The sequence below is a fragment of the Mixophyes fleayi genome, chromosome 2 (genome assembly GCF_038048845.1).
Source record: "Mixophyes fleayi isolate aMixFle1 chromosome 2, aMixFle1.hap1, whole genome shotgun sequence".
Lineage (NCBI taxonomy): Eukaryota > Metazoa > Chordata > Amphibia > Anura > Limnodynastidae > Mixophyes > Mixophyes fleayi.
The window spans coordinates 78,522,649-78,541,139 of NC_134403.1; positions in this window are offsets into that span (position 1 = coordinate 78,522,649).

Here is an 18,491-nt window from a genome sequence, read left to right on the forward strand (position 1 = left end):
ACTACTATTGAATATGCCGTTATATTACTAAAGCTGTATTCCTTCTTATTACGCTGCTAGTGGAATGGTTCACATTGTCATTTGATCTCCCTGTGTCAATATACTAAGATTGTTCGGGTCAACCTCTAGTCATCATTAAACCGCTGATTGTATTGTTCATCCTGCATCTGTCTTCACTCCACTGTTTGGTCTTAGAACTTACATCTCAACATCACCAGTGTGTCTATATATCATTTACAAGCCACTCCCCTGGAACCTTGCCTAACACTCCTGTTAGGGACCGCGACCTGCGGGCGAACGCCGCTAAACCCAAGTCACCTTACGGTGACCGCTGGTGAAGACCATTCATCCATTAGACTCCGCACCCTGCTAGGAGTCCCATCTAGTTGGGCAGGTCCAAGAGTCCAGAGCACCAAACCGTGACAGTATCAACAGGCCGTGATGGATTCTTCTGGGGAACCGTCGGCTAAAGACACACTTCGGCTGTTACTTCATAGAGTAGAATAACAGGATGAACTTCAACACCAGCTCCTTCAGTGTTTTCGAGTATTGGCCTCCAGAGTGGATTCAATTCAATCTGCTATATCCACACTCCTTCCGTTCGTTCCGCCATCTGCACCTCCTATTCCTGAATTACCCATTAATTCCAACTCTACCCTCCGGATTCCATCCCCTGCTAAGTTTGATGGCGACCCTAAGATCTGCAGAGGTTTCCTCAATCAGTGTTCAATCCAATTTGAATTATAACCTCAGAATTTTCCTACCCAGAGGGCTAAAGTTGCTTATTTAATATCCTTACATTCTGGCGAGGCCCTGGCCTGGCTTCTCCTCTCTGGAAGCGTGATGATCCTCTCCTTTCCGATAGCACTGCCTTTATAGCTACATTTCGGAAATTTTTTGATAAACCTGGCCGTGTTACTTCTGCAGCATCAAGTATCCTCAGGCTTTGTCAGGGGTCACGTTCAGGGGCTCAATATGTCATTTCTTTTCGCACTTTGTCATCAAAACTACATTGGAATAATGAAGCCCTGGTGGCTACCTTTTGGCACGGTCTGTCTGACAAGATCAAGGATGCTCTTGCCTCCCAGGAACTACCTACTACTTTAGATGCTCTAATTTCCCTGTGTAACAGTGTAAATCTTCATTTCAGAGAGAGGGCCGCTGAAAAGGATAATTCTCGTCGTCCTGTAACTAGGACATTGACTCGTTATTTCTCTCCAACTCCTGAAGAGGAACCAATGCAATTAGGACGGTCACGCTTGACTCCGGAGGAGCGCGACCGAAGATGTAAAAATAATTTGTGTATATATTGTGCCGACCCAGGACACATGCTTAGCAAGTGTCCCAAGAAATCGAGAAATGCCAAAGCCTAATTTGTTCTGGGGAAGTCAAATTAGGCAATATTAAATCTTCTCCTCAATCAACATTGCCTACAGTGTGTTCGTTTCCTATTATATTGTATGGTCCTTCAGGCCCTATACATTCCTATGCCTTATTGGATTCAGGAGCTGCTGGGAATTTTATTTCTTTCTCTCTCGTGTCTCAGGGTTCCTTGGCTACATCCTTCCTAGAGCATCCTGTATCCATTTCTGCAATTGATGGATCCCATATCTCCAATGGTCTTATTAAGAAATGTACCCAGCCTATTCTTCTGCAAATAGGATCATTACATAAGGAAATGATCTCCTTCCATGTTTTGCCATCCTCCACTAGTCCAGTCATCCTTGGCTTCAACAACACTCACCACAGATGGACTGGACTGCTTCTCAAATCTTATCTTGGAGTTCAATCTGCTGCAAAAATTGTCTTTCACGTGTTTATCCCCTGGCCTCTACTAGCATCTCGTCTGAACTCAAGTCTAATCTCCTTCAAAGTCAATATCTGTCATTTCAGGATGTTTTTGATAAGGCCAGTTCTGAACATCTTCCTCCTCATCGAGCATGGGATTGTCCTCTTGACCTTCTACCTGACAAAATCCCTCCGCGATGTCGGGTATACCCTTTGTCGCTGCCAGAGACTGAAGCCATGTCCAAATATGTCCAAGAGAATCTCCAACGTGGATTTATTAGACCCTCTTCCTCTCCTGCTTGGGCCGGTTTCTTTTTTGTTAAAAAGAAGGATGGGTCTCTCAGACCATGCATCGATTACAGAGGCCTTAATGCCATCACAATTAAGAACCGATACCCCATTCCTCTCTTTACTGAACTGTTCGACCGTATAAAGGGGGCCAAGATATTCACGAAGCTAGACCTTAGGGGAGCTTATAATTAGAATCAAAGCAGGCGATGAATGGAAAACAGCCTTCAACACTCGCGATGGCCACTATGAATATCTAGTGATGTCCTTCGGTTTATGTAATGCCCCTGCGGTGTTTCAGAGCTTTGTTAATGAGATTTTTAAGGGCCCTCCTTTATGACTGTGTTGTTGTATACCTAGATGACATTTTGATTTTCTAGCAAGATATCCACTCACATCGCCTCCATATGGCTGAGGTCTATTCACGACTTTGCAAGAACCAACTCTTTTGCAAACTAGAAAAATGCTTCTTTGAGCAATCTCAGATGTCATTCCTTGGCTATATAATCTCTGGCACAGGACTAGAGATGGATCCGGAGAAAGTACGAGCTATAATCGAGTGGCCTCTCCCCTTGGGGTTGAAGCCTGTACAGCGCTTCTTAGGATTCTCCAATTATTACAGACGTTTTATTAAAGGTTATTCTACCATTGTGGCACCCATTGTGTCCCTCACCCGGAAGGGTGCCAAACCCAAATCCTGGCCTCCAGAGGCTTTAGAAGCTTTTAAGTTCCTTAAAGAAGCATTCTCTATGGCACCAATTCTTCAACAACCTAATATGTCTCAACCGTTCTTCCTCGAGATTGATGCCTCAAGTGTTGGAGTAGGGGCTGTTCTATCCCAAAAGTCTCACCTTAATCAGTTTCATCCTTGTGCATTCTTCTCCAGAAAATTCCTACCAGCAGAAAAGAATTTCGCCATCGGCGATAAAGAGTTGCTTGCCATCAAAATAGCCTTGGAAGAGTGGCATTATCTTTTAGAGGGAGCTAGATATCCTGTCACTATTTTCACGGACCATAAGAACCTTTTGTACCTACAATCTGCCCAATGCCTAAATCCTAGGCAGGCTAGGTGGTCTCTTTTCTCGCTTTGACATTCGAATTACATTTAAACCTGGAGAGAAGATTAAACATGCTGAAGCTTTATCTCGAGCTTTTTCTTGCGATTCCAAGACTGAAGAGGTAAAACCTTGTCCCATCCTATATACCAAGTGTCTGCTAACATCTGCTATGACTTCTGCCAGTACACCACCACCCGGGAAGACTTGTGCCACCCAATCTTCTAAGGAAACTTTTGACCTGGTTCCATTCCACCCACTTTGCTGGCCACACTGGAGTACGTAAAAGCACTGAATTGGTTTCTCGAAATTATTGGTGGCCAAAACTCCATCTTTATGTCAAGGGGCCTGAGTCATTAAAGAGAGCAAAGTATAAAAAAGGAGTAACATTTGCACCTGGGCAAAACCATGTTGCATTGGAGGGGGAGGTAAATTTCAAATATGAGGACAGATTTATAGCTGGGGTAGGGCATGTCCTAGATCAACTTTAAATTTCAGTGTAATAATAAAGCTATTAAGTATTTGTGTGTTAGATGAAAAAACAGCCAGTATTTAACTTATGTGCAAAATAATAAACTCATTTTCACCTCTTGCATTGTAACATTGTTTGTCCAAGAGAACATTTACTCCTTTTTTGCCTTAATGACTCAGGCCCAAGGACTTTGGTTCCTTATGTGACACTTGTAGTCAACATAAGTCATCCCATCAATCACCTACCGTACAATTGATTCCTCTGCCTATCCCGGACAGACCATGGACCCATCTTAGCATGGACTTTATTACCGACCTACCCCCTAGTAAGAAATATAACACCACCTGGGTTGTGGTAGATCAGTTTTCGAAAATGGCTCATTTCATCCCACTCATTGGCCTTCCATCTTCTTCAGTCCTTGCTATGCACTTCATCAAAGAAATATTCTGGTTGCATTGTTGTCCCGTGGAAATTGTCTCAGATCGTGGAGTTCAGTTTGTATCTAAATTTTGGCGAGCCTTATGTAAAGTTCTTGGCATCCAGTTAAATTTTTCATCATCCTACCATCCTCAGTCTAATGGACAGACTGAACGTGTAAATCAAGATTTAGAGACTTTTGTCAAAATGTTCTCTACTGCCAACCAAGACGATTGGGTAGATCTTCTACCTTGGGCTGAGTTTGTGCATAACAATGCCCTGCGTGAATCAACTTCTGCATCACCCTTCTCTACCGCGTATGGGACCCATCCATCTTTTCCTAGGTTTACTTCCCTCCCGCCCACCCAGGTTCCTGCTGTTAATCTTGTTCAATGGAGATTCGTGTCTATCTGGAACCAAGTGAGAAGCTGTCTTATGAAATCTTCTAATCGTTACAAGTTACAAGCGGATAGGAAACGTCGGGCCGCACCTGCTTTCGAGATAGGTGACAAAGTATGGCTCTCCACGAAGAATATCCTTCTCAAAACCCCTTGTATGAAGTTTGCTCCTCGCTTTATTGGTCCTTATACTATTTCTAAAGTTATTAATCCAGCATCTGTGAAATTATCGTTACCAGCTGCTCTTCGGATTTCTAATTATTTTCATGTCTCTTTGTTGAAACCGCTGGTCATCAACCGCTTTTTGTCTACCCATACTTCCTCTACAGTACCTAAAGTCCATCTGAATCAAGAATTTAAGGTTTAACAGATACTGGATTCAAGAGTCTGTAAAGGAGGATTGAAGTACTTGGTAGACTGGAAGGGTTTCGGTCCTGAGGAGCACTTCTGGATCCGCGCAGCGGATGTCCATGCTCCAGTCCTTGTAAAGAACTTTCACAAGAGATTTCCATTAAAGCCGAATCCTAAGTGTGCGGTGCCCACCTTTAAAGGGGGGGGTACTGTCACACGGCGCTCATTCAGCTTCCATAACCGAATGCTAAGACACTTACCTGTCCCTCATTAAACAGATTTCAGCTCCTAGTGTTGGATCTGCACATGCGCAGACCTAGTACCTGTCTGTCTGTAGCAAGATTCCTATTGCTTCCTGGTTCTGGCTCTAAACTTGAAAAGGCACTTCCTCCCTTTCCTCTGGGCCTGTTGATCAAGTTACCTGTCTGATTAGGATCCTGCCTATTCCCTGTGCCTCCACCTGGATCGTCAGTGCCTCTGCTGTGTGTTGCTGTTCCACAGGTTATATATTGCTCAAGCTGCACCTGTCTCTGCTGTGTTGCTGTTCCACGGGCTATACTGCTGGAGCTGCACCTGTCTCCGCTGTATTGCCATTTCACGGGCTGTGCCACTCAAGCTACATCTGACGCTGCTGTGATACCGCTCCACGGGCTGAACTACTCAAGCTACACCTGTCTCCACTGGGTCACAGATTTCCAGGCTTCTCTGCTCAAATCGTTCCAACTCCTACTGTCGTGCTGCCTGGCTCATCTACTCTGCATCTGTCTCTGTGACTCGGTTGCATTACAGGTCCTATTATTCAAGCTGCTTGATCTCATCTACTTCTGTTGGCTGAACCATTACTGTTGCACTGTTATCCATGTACATAGTTGTACTACGGGGTATTCCACTTTGGCTGCACTTTTCGTGATTACTTTGCTAGCTGGACTGTTACCTCTCTTATCGTGCTGCCATATTTGTGGTTCCAAATACCTAAGCTGCATTTGTCATTTACCATACTGCTGCTGGACATTGCCATTTGATCTCATTGTGTCAATATACTAAGACTGTTCTGTTCAACCTTAAGTCATCATTAAATCGCTGATTGTATTGTTCATCCTGCATCTGTCTTCACTCCGCTGTTTGGTCTTAGAACTTACATCTCAACATCACCAGTGTGTCTATATATCATTTACAAGCCACTCCCCTGGGACCTTGCCAAACACTCCTGGTAGGGACCGCGACCTGTGGGCGAACGCCGCTAAACCCAAGTCACCTTGCGGTGAACCCTGGTGAAGACCATTCGTCTGTTAGACTCCGCGCCCTGCTAGGAGTCACATCTAGTTGGGCAGGTCCAAGAGTCCAGAGTACCAAACCGTGACACTGACAGTGTTATTATTAGTTTCTAGTTACAATTTACTGTGCCATAGCTCATACAGAAACAGGAGGGGTGTCAGTGTCCTTGTCACTCTCCAGTCTTCAGTCACATTGTTCTTGTCACTCTCCAGTCTAAGTCATGATGATACTAATCCCTCTACCTCATGTGCTAAAGCCTATGTTCAAGTGCATAGTGGTTTAAGTCAGGGAAACCAAAATATAACTAGAAAGCTTGTAACTTTTTAAAGAAAAAACACCTCTCTTATAAAGGTGAAAGATTTCTGTAGAAAAACATAAATTTGCCAACATGCCATTCTACCCAAAATATTACCAAGCATACCAGCATCAGCTAGCTCCATTCTCTCAGCTACATCTCAGCACCTGTCATCATATTCACCCTCATGAGTGTTTCCATCATCCTCGAACAATATTAATTCATCCCCGCTGGAATCCACCATCAAAGTCTGTGTACTTTGATGTAATTGCCGGTAATGGCCTTCCTCGTGGAATTTGTAGCTCATTTTACGGAAGAGCCGTCATGAATTTTGGGCAATTCTTTTAGACCAGACCAAATGTCAAAATGTTGTAGTCTTCTTCTTGGTCTGCTTCTGGGTTGAAGATTCACTGCCAGCAGAAGCAGCAGCAGTGGGCCTAACACTCAAGGATTCTTCTGAGGAGTTGTGGATAGGGGAGGAGTCATCTCGCCTTAGAAACTTGGATGCAGGAATAACTCTGATCACTTGTGAGGATATTGATAATAAAGGTGTTGGGGTGTGGATTGCAGGTGCTGGGATCTAGCTATGAGAAGGGAGGTAGCTGATGCTGGACTGCTTGTCATTATTTTTTAGCATAAGTTTCTGATTTTCACAAAAGCTTTCCATGAACTTGCTTCAAATGGCGTAACATGGATAAGGTTCCTAGATGGTTAAGGTCCCTACCTCTACTGTCTATGCCTTTACAATGCTACAAATGGCTAGACAACTGTTGTCAGGATTTGTGTAAAAATTCCACACATAAAGGTGGATTTTTTGGTCTTATGCCCAGGCATGACAATGGCCTTTTTCTTATCACTGTCAAGAACTACTTCTATTGGTGCATGACTTGCCACAGTAGAGTTCATTAACAGCACTGTTTGCTTCAGTGCCTTAAGCCCATTGCTAGCGTGTTTTGTGGTGGCCCAAAAAAACCAAGCACTTCAGCCACAAAAGTGGCACTGCTTCTCGCTGGAGTGCTTGCTTTGTTAAACTGTACATGTCCTTTACAATATCTTTCATAAGGGAGGGTGGGAGAGCCCAAGTACAATTCCACCTTGCACCACTTTTATTTTCTGCTACTGCTGTGTGGAAACATTACCTAAATGTGCTATGAACTGCCATGTGTTTGTGTCATTGCTCTGTCACTTAGCATTGAAACAGGTCACTCCAGTCTTTGTTTGAAAGTGTATGAAAATAATATTGTCACCTGTGAGGTGGTCAAAATTGACTGCAAATGACTTGAAATTAGTATTATTGAGGGTAATAATAATGTAGGGAAATAAAAGCATGATGTGATTTTAGCAAAAAAAAATAGGGGATTTAGAAAAAAAATAGGGATCCAAAACCAAAATATGCAAGGGCGGTTTTGCCAAAGCCAAAACACGAAGTTAATCCAGATCCAAAACCAAAACCAGAACACGGGGGCCAGTGAACATATCTAATAATAATCTATTTTATGTTGTGGAAATTTGTAAGCCATTCATTTGAATGTGAGGCTGGTGGGACAAATACGCATTTATAGTAAATGGGAATGCTACTAATGCTGGGGCTAGTGAGGGGTGAAATTGGTTGGTTAATTAAATGTGAATATTATTAATCTAATGTTTGGGTTGGTGAGGGGTTATGTCTGTTTATTAAATGGGAATGCTATTAATTTAATGTTGAGGCTGGTTTGGGGGAAGAAGGCTTATTTATTAAATGTAAGCTCTATTTCATGTCAGCCTGGTTAAGGGGAAGGAGGCCTAATTAGTAAATGTGGGTGCTATTAATTTAAAATTCTTTTTATTCTAGTTCTAATTTGCTAAATTTAAAAATAAAAATAAGCATACTTACATTTGAATTTAACCTGAGCTTTCAAACACTAAACACTAAATTTGAAATAATTAATGTTCTTAGATGTGTTATAGTATTTAAAAATATGGGTGTGCCCCACACATGGCCACGGCCCCTCGACGGACCCCCCTCCCGGAAAGCTGCCTTCAAAAGTAAGCAAGTATGCAATATACTAGTTACAAGTCTTGTTTCATTATTATTTTCTGCAAATCCCCAATTTACTACTTACTATAAAAAAAAATTGTAATCAAAAACTTTAATCTGCAGACAGCAGTACAGTACAGAAAATGTAGTTCATTAAAATGTAAAAACACAATCATTTTCTTTTTCATCCAGGAAGACAAAAGTGAAGAACCCCTGATATATAACCATGTTCAGTTCCTTCAAAACGTATTTTGGACCCATTATATTCACTTGAAAGGGCTTAATATTTGGTTAGTTTGTCAGTCTTGATCAGTCTACCTGGCAGCGATCTTTAGCAAAAGGTTAATTGTGAACATTTTGCAATTAAATTAATTTGCTCTGCTTAGTGTGCATTTATTTGGCTTCCTTTAAATTAATGTCTTGATATTTAACTATAGTGTGGTTTTTCAATCGTCATATTAAGAATTAGTACACTGTAATCTTTAGGGTAGTGACAGACAGGAAATTGCCCTTATTTGGTCACGGTTATCAGGAGCAGACTGTAAAAACAAATTGGCCGAGGGATTTTTCCGCTCATGGTCTGACTAACTGTTAGTCATATATTTACTGTACACATAAAAAAGTAAAAATGGATTCCTACAATACATATTTTAGTTATAATGCTCTCTATATTGTGTATTTACTGTAAAATTCTCCAATTGAAAAGATTCTACTGTATTATATTTACAGCATTAAAAAGTAAGGGTGTGCACCGGCCACTTTTAGTGTTTTGGGTTTTGGGTTTTGGGTTCTGATTAGCTTGAGGTTTTGGGTTCTGATTTGTTTTGCCAAAACACCTGACGAAAGGTTTTGGTTCTGATTTAGGGTTTTGGGTTCTGATTTATTTTTAAAAAAGCATAAAAAGCGCTAAAATCCATTTTTTTGTTTTTCTTACACTCCTACGCTATTATTAACCTCAATAACATTCAATAACAATCATTTCCACTAATTTCCAGTTTATTCTGAATACCTCACACCTCACCGAGGTAGCTTTCTGGACTGCATAGTGGAGTGGGCCTGGTACCCAATTTGGTACCGGGGCCACAATATATCACCCTCAACGGGTCTGAATTCCACTGCACAGCTGCCTGCTCCTACATCCTCTGCAGCATATACAGGGTGTAGTTCGAGCGCGTCAATACTTCTTGTTTTTGACGATGACAGGTCATTTTCATTATTTTGGATTTGGCCCAATATATCACCCTCAACAGTTCTGAATTCCACTGCACAGCTGCCTGCTCCTACATTCTCTGCAGCATATACAGGGTGTAGTTCGAGCGCGTCAATACCTCTTGTTTTTGACGATGACAGGTCATTTTCATTAATTTTGGATTTGGCCCAAACACTGAATGTAGTTGATACGCATCTATCTGGACTGCGTAGTGGAGTGGCCCCGGTACCCAATTTGGTACCGGGGCCACAATATATCACTCTCAACGGGTCTGAATTCCACTGCACAGCTGCCTGCTCCTACATCCTCTGCAGCATATACAGGGTGTAGTTTGAGCGCGTCAATACTTCTTGTTTTTGACGATGACAGGTAATTTTCATTAATTTTGGATTTGGCCCCAATATATCACCCTCAACAGTTCTGAATTCCACTGCACAGCTGCCTGCTCCTACATTCTCTGCAGCATATACAGGGTGTAGTTCGAGCGCGTCAATACCTCTTGTTTTTGACGATGACAGGTCATTTTCATTAATTTTGGATTTGGCCCCAACACTGAATGTAGTTGATACGCATCTATCTGGACTGCGTAGTGGAGTGGCCCCGGTACCCAATTTGGTACCGGGGCCACAATATATCACCCTCAACTGGTCTGAATTCCACTGCACAGATAAAAACAAAGAACATAGTATTAAAAATGGCAGTTCCCCATTTTTGGAACTACAGAAACAAAGAACGTAGTAATAAAAATGGCAGTTCCCCTTTTTTGGAACTACAGAAACAAATAACGTAGTAATAGAAATGGCAGTTCCTCTTTTTTGGAACTATAAAAACAAAGAACATAGTAATAAAACTGGCAGTTCCTATTTTTTGGAACTACACAAACAATGACCGTAGTAATAGAACTGGCAGTTCCTATTTTTTGGAACTACAGAAAGAATGAACAGTATATGAATAAATAAATAGTAAATAGCAGTACCTATTATTTTTTGGTACATCAGCAACAGTGAACGTAGTTTGACTTTGAAATAGCAGTACCTAGTATTTTTTAACAATTTTTTTTATCTTTTTTTTCAATTATTTTTTTATAATTTTTTTTAATTATTTTTGTATAAGTTTTTTATATATTTTTTTTTTAATTTTTTATAACTTTTGAATAATTTATAAATGACAATGCCCTTAGCAGAATAGAGCACAGGACACAGGCAGCACCACTGGACTCAGCAGGACAGAGCACAGGACACAGCACCACTGGATTCAGCAGGACAGAGCACAGGACAAAAGCACCACTGCACTCAGCAGGACAGAGCACTGGAAAAAATAACCACTGGACTGATCAGCAGGACAGAGCACAGGACCAAGTAACCCCTGGATATTAAGCAGGACAGAGTGACAGGACACAGGACACAGGACGGAGCACCACTAAACCTATAACCTCCCTCTTCAATGATCTGAGCCCGACTGAAGATGCCGGGCGCGAGCGGGGAATTTATGCAATCCGAGTCTCGCGAGATCCGACGCGAGACTCAGACGTTTTTTTTTGGCGCCGAAAATACCCGAACAGTGCTCGGATCCCGTCGGATCCACACTGTTCGGGTGGGCTCGTATTAGAGAAATCCGAGTCCGCTCATCCTTATTTAAAAACATTGCATAAAACTGAAAAAATTACCGAAGAGGAGCTGGTGATATCTAATACTTTTATCTCCTACCGGAGACTTAATTTTATACTATATTTTCTTAAAATGTATGAGAGTATTATATTATACCAGGATATGTATCTTACTGTGGATATTAGACATAGATTACATCAAAATGTATGTATGTAATTTCAGAAAGTTCTAGGCATTCCAGTGTTGATCTGTAGGAAGGGAAACAGCCTCATTCCTGCATAAATTAGAGGGAGTATCTGATTTGTCTTTACCACAACTGTTGATTCAAACAGCTTCATTATATGCGAATGTTGGTTCTCTTCTAATTTTTCTATGTATGAACCTCATTTCAGTTAGAATTTTTAACTCCTTTTTCCACTTCTGGTCATGTTTCCCATATCACGCATCTCACCAGTTTCGCCCCGTGTGGTTCACTGTGTGCTTTGGTTTCCCTTGGTTACCGCTATCTGCTGTTCAGCCTGGCCACCATCATGCCTAGTGGTCTGCGCATGCGTTTCCATCAAAACCTCTGCTCCGCAGTGATTGGATCATCTGCAGCCATTTCCCTTTATAAGGGTCCTCCTCCCTTTAATGGGTGTAAGATCATCAGGTCTCTCTACCTGATAGGAAGCATTCCCTCTGACTTCTGTAGTTCCTGAAATTGTGGATAGTGCAGCCTGTTGCTACCAGAATACCTGTGCTGCTTACTGCTTCTCAACAATTTCCTGTGCAGCTCATGTCTACTCAGCAATACCTGTGCTGTTCACTGATTCTCAGCATTACCCGTGCAGCTCAGAATTCCTGTGCTGCTCACTGCTTCTCAGCAACTACCTGTGCAGCTCATCACTACTCAGCAACACCTGTGCAGCTCACCACTTCTCAGCAGTTACCTGTGCAGCTCATTCCTTCCCAGCACTATCGCCGCAGAGCATCGCTCATCATTGGTCCTGTTCCAGTGTTATAACACTTGTGTGGATCTCTGTGCTATTGCTCTCTGCAGCTCATCACTTTACTGCCATGTTGGTTCAGCTTCCCTCACAGTCAAGACCTGTAGATTGACTGCAAAGCATCGCTCCTCATCGGTTCTGTTCCACAGTTATATGCCTATGTGGACCTTAGCGCTCCAGCTCTCTGCCGTGCATCTCTTCACCACAACTACTGTTCTGCCTAAACAACTACTTGGTGGTTCTGCGTAATCTCTACTCAGCGCCCCCTAGAGGACCGCGACCTGCCGTGGAGAGCAGCCAAAGGCCATATTCCCTTGGGAAAATCCATGGTGAACACCTCTCTACTGTTAGACTCCGCACCTCTCTGGGGCTAAGCTGTCACTCTAGCAGCGATCAGGACCATTCCCATTATCTGGCTTTCGTGACAGTATGATCTGACCATTGTGCTTTGGTTTTCCTTGGTTACCGCTATCTGCTGTTCAGCCTGGCGTTCCTGTATCATCGGACGCCATCTTGCCTAGTGGTCTGCGCATGCGTTTCCCTGGGAACCTTCAAAACCTCTGCTCCACAGTGATTGGATCATCTGCAGCCAGTTCCCTTTATAAGGGCCCTCCTCCCTTAATGGGTGTTGGATCAGGTCTCTCTACCCGTTAGGAAGCATTCCCTTTGACTCCTGTAGTTACTGAAATCGTGGATGGTGCAGCCTGTTGCTACTCAGAATACATGTGCTGCTTACTGCTTCTCTGCAATTACCTTTGCAGCTCTTCTCTACTCAGAAATACCTGTGCTGTTCACTGATTCTCAGCATTACCCGTCCAGCTCAGAATTCCTGTGCTGCTCTCTGCTTCTCAGCAACTACCTGTGCAGCTCATCACTACTCAGCAACACCTGTGCAGCTCACCACTTCTCAGCAGTTACCTGTGCAGGTAATTACTTCCCAGCATTATCGCTCATCATTAGTCCTGTTCCAGCCTTATAACACCTGTGTGGATTTCTGTGCTATTGCTCTCTGCAGCTCATCACTTCACCGCCATATTGGTTCAGCTTCCCTCACAGTCAAGACCTGTAGATTCACTGCAGAGGATCGCTCCTCATCGGTTCTGTTTCACAGTTATACGCCTATGTGGACCCTTCAGCGCTCCAGCTCTCTGCCGTGCATCTCTTCACCACTACTACTGTTCTGCCTAAACAACTACTTGGTGGTTCTGCGTATTCTCTGCTCAGCGCCCCCTAGAGGACCGCGACCTGCGGTGCAGAGCAGCCAAAGGCCATATTCCCTTGCGGGAAGCCCTGGTGAACACTTCTCCACCATTAGACTCCGCACCTCTCTGGGGGTAAGCTGTCACTCTAGCAGCGATCAGGACCATTCCCATTATCTGGCTCTCGTGACAACCCATTTATCAAATTATAGGGATCTAATAGCAAACTTTATACTGTCAATCTGTGTACCTGAAATGACAATGAAACGTATCCATTTCCTGTTATTTGTTATTGTACAAGCTAGATTAAATTTTTATTAATTCATCTGAAAAGACAAACTTCTTAAGGGATTCAAATTGGTGATTCACTGTTACCAGATCGAATGCCATTTGGGCATCTAATGACAGTACAAGATTAGGGTCAGCCCCCCAGACAAACCCAAGGATTACAATACTGTTAATACTGTCCTAATATTAGAGATGGGTGGGTCCGGTTCCCCGAGAACCGAACCCACCCGAACTTTGCCTATCCGAGTACCGAGCTGAGTAGCTCGGTACTCTCCCGCCCGCTCCGAATCCAAATCGAGGCCGAACGTCAACATGACGTCGTCAGATCTCGCGGCTCGGTTCTCGTGATACTTCAACATTATAAATACACTCCTCCACAGAAATCCATCGCCATTTGACAGAGGGAGAGAGCAGGGTGTAGTCACAGGCTGATTAGAGCAGGGACAGAGATTATGATATTATTCTTGCAATTGCTCTAACAAAAATCGCTAGAGAAGAGAGGAGGATAGAGGTTTATTATTTATTTAAAATATTTGGCACTCCACAGTGCTTTTGGGGTGTCCCCCATAATTGTGCATAAATATTTCTGGCTGTCAAAAGTCATATCTGTCAGCAGTATCTACCAACTAATTTTTAGCACTCCCCAGTGCTTTTGGGGTGTCCTCCCTAATTGTGCATAAATATTTCTGGCTGTCAAAAGTCATATCTGTCAGCAGTATCTACCAACTAATTTTTAGCACTCCTCAGTGCTTTTGGGGTGTCCCCCATAATTGTGCATAAATATTTCTGGCTGTCAAAAGTCATATCTGTCAGCAATATCTACCAACTAATTTTTACCACTATAAGTGCTTTGCACTCAGAATGGATTCAAAGCAGTCCACATATGATCAGAATGAGCAACCAGGTTCTGTCACCAGTCCTGATGTTAGTGTTCCCAGTACGTCATCTGGCCAAGGCGATGTCAAACAACAGATTGTTTCTAAATCAGTGCAAAAAACAAAAAACAAAAAAAAATTTACTGTATTGAAGCGAAAAAGAAGTGTTACTGAGCAAAAGTAAAGTGCCAATAAATTTTTTTTTTGAAAACATGCCATTCTACACACGCAATGGCAAAGAGAGAATGAGGCCTTCACCTTTGGCTATTAGTGGCAGATCCCAAAAAGTTACCCAGCCTACAATTGGTGCACAACTACTGTTACACGTCAAAGCCGAGCTGCAAGATAACAGTAAGGCATTAGAGGAGAATGTTTGCTCTAATTCACAAATGACAACAATCCCTATGGAGAGTTTATCCAACAATGGGATGTCTAATCGTGAGCATTCTGCTGATGTGTGCCTTAGTAGCCCGAGCGTAACCGGTGATACCCAAATTGAGGATGCCACTTTGGAATTAGAAGAGGATGAGGGGGAGATTTGTGTAGGCGACGAGGGCGCTAATGAGGATGTTGATGAGGATGAGGTTGTTTTTGTAAGTCCTGCACCAGTGGCAACAGTTCTGGCACATGACAAGAAAAAGGCCATTGTCATGCCTGAGCATAAAACAAAAAAATCCACTTCTTATGTGTGGAATTATTTGCACCCATATCCAGACAACAATTGTATAGCCATTTGTAGTGTATGTCAAGCCTCAGTCAGTTGAGGGAGGGACCTTAACCATCTTGGAACCTCGTCTATGTTACGCCATTTAACGAGAGTTCATGGCAAAGTGTTGGGAAAAGCTGAAAGTTCTTCCCAAAAGAATACAAGCACTCCATCATTAGCTAAGACCCTCCGCTCACTGACATCCCGACGGCTACAAAATACACCCACCACACCATCCTCATCAATATCCTCAGTAGCGCTCGGAGTTAGCCCGGCATCCCACTTAAGGCTAGATGACTCCTGCAGTATTATTGATTCCTCTGTAGAAAGCATTAGTCCCACTGCTGCTGCTGTTGCTGCTGCTGGGGGTGAATTGTCATCCCAGAGGAAGGTCAAGAAAATGAGCAGTCCTACATTTCAGCAATTAACTGTGAAACAATCATTTGCGAGGGGAAGCAAATATGACAGCAGTCACTCAGTCACCAAGCGAATCACAGACGCCATGGCTGCAATGTTAGTGTTAGATCTGCGTCCAATCTCCACAATAAATGCAGCTGGTTTTTCACAGTTAATTAAGGTTTTGTGTCCGCGTTACAGAATTCCATCACGACACCATTTCTCCCGTAAAGCAATTTCACAACTATACCAAAAAGTGTGTAAAAATGTAGAGATTGCGCTGAAAAATGCCATTCTGCCCACTGTCCACTTAACCACAGATATGTGGACAAGTGGAAGTGGCCAAACCAAAGACTATATGACTGTGACAGCCCACTTGGTTGGTCATGTACACCACTATGTGACATTTGTCACAGGCAGGCCACTCTTTGTATCACCAGCTTCACTAACAGGCATACGGCTGACAATTTTTTACGCAAACTGAGAGATATGATTGATGCATGGCTTATACCACTCGGACTCTCCCCAGGGATTGTCATTTCTGATAACGCCAACAATATAGTGCGAGCATTACAGCTGGGTGATTTCCAATATATTCCCTGTTTTGCTCACACCATCAACTTGGTGATGCAGAGCTTCCTACGAAATAACCGTGAGGTGCAGGAGATGCTTTCGGTGGCCTGTAAAATTTCAGGCCATTTCAGGCATTCAGCCACAGCAAGTAGGAGATTACAGCAGCTCCAAGAGCAGTTTAACTTGCACTGCCACCAACTTATGCAAGAGGTGGTAACTAGGTGGAATTCCACCCTGTACATGCTTCAGAGGATGAAGGAACAGCGCAAAGCCATCCAAGCATATTGCACAAGCCATGACATTGGAAAAGGAGGGGGGATGTATTTCACTCTTGCACAGTGGAGAATTCTTTCAGTCCTGTGCAAGGTGCTGAAACCATTTGAAGTTGTGACTTGTGAGGTGAGTGCAGACTCTGCTAGTTTGAGCCAAGTCATTACTTTAATTAGACTATTGGAAAAGCAGCTTGAGAAAATGAAGGAGGAGCTGAAAGCATGCAATTCAGCAAAGTATGTTGGCCTTGTCGATCAAGTACTTAATTCGCTTCACAATGAACCTCGAGCTATTAAGATCTTGAACTCGGATCAGTACGTTTTGGCCATTGTGCTTGATCCAAGGATTAAAACCTACATTGGTGCGTATTCAATTGCTCCTCAGGCCGCCGGAAAAACAAGCGCTCTAAAACTATTACCGTTAATACGGTAATTACTCGCTTTCAGCGAGTAAACTACCGTATTAACGTTTTTTGTGCACAATATTACCGTATAAATGGTAATAGTTTTAATGCGCTCGTTTTTCCGGCGGCCGGAGGAACAATTGAATACGCCCCATTGAGTCTTTACTTGTAAATGAGCAAGATGTGAACTTTTGCAAGGTGCTATTGCTCAGCAAGTTGGCCGCTGAACTGGGCCTCGGCTTGACAACGTGTCCTCCTTCACTTCCTCAAGCTGCTGCTGCTCGTAAAAAATAAAATTTCCAAAAAAGAAGCAGGGAAGACGCGCAGGGGGCAGACCAGAACAATTTAACATCTGGGCTGGTTTGAAGGATTTTTCAAAAAAATGTGTCACTTTGCCCATAACTCCATCTAATACGAGTATAAACATGCAAAGGATGGTGGAGGATTACTTTCAAGAGGTAGTTGATATGGAAATGTCAGACAGTCCCTTTCCTTACTGAGAAGAAAAGCAGGCCATTTGGAAACCCATGTACAAACTTGCTTTGCAATACCTAAGCTGCCCACCCTCCAGTGTGTACTCTGAACGAGTGTTCAGCACAGCAGGGAACTTAGTCAGTGATTGCCGTAGAAGGTTACTTCCCAAAAATGTGGAGAAAATGATGTTTATAAAAATGAACTACATCTTCCACGAGGAAGGCCTTCACCATCCAAGACATCCAAGCACTGACTGTTCTCTAATAGCGGATTCAAGCGGCGAGGAATTGATAGTCTGTGATGATGACATACACACTGATGAGGGCAGAGGCGGATCTAGACTTTATGTTTAGGGGGGGCGATTTTGCATAATCACGCCCCTCCTTTGCTCTAATTGGCTGGCCCGCGTTAAACCCCGCCTCCCGTCTGAGATTGGCCCCGCCCCTCCCGTTGTGATCGCCGGCTGGGACCACTCTGATTGGCTGGCCCACATTTAGCCCCCCCTTGCGCTTAGCCCCACCCCTCCCATTTTGATTGGTGGCTGTGACCTAGCTTTTTGCTGCTTGTAGGGGCGAATGCCCCGATCGCCCCCCCCTGGATCCGCCACTGGTTGAGGGTGAGGATGAAGCTGAAGATGATGACGATAACATCTTTTTAAAACTTTCTATGTAAGTGTAGGATGCAATCTACCCCCAAAGAGGAAAGGGACTTGTGGCATTTCCATATCACGTACTGTCTTGAAAGGCTGCTGTTTGGGCAATTTCTCCTTAAGGGTAGGGTGTCATAGACAGAGTGACCCCAAACTGCCTTTGTCCATTTCTCTTAATATTGTACAGTCTATAACGGCTGAATTTTTTTGTATTTTATACAAGTGGAGGGGAGCCTAGAGAGACAGAAACCAAACTGGCTTTCTCCATTTAAATTAATATTGTACAGTCTATAACGGCTGAATTTTTTTGTATTTTCAACAAGTGCAGGGGGGCCTATAGAGCCAGAAACCAAACTGGCTTTGTCCATTTCAATTAATATTGTACAGTCTATAGCGGCTGAATTTTTTTGTATTTTCGACAAGTGGAGGGGGCCTATAGAGCCAGAAACCCAACTGGCTTTGTCCATTTCAAATAATATTGTACAGTCTATAGCGGCTG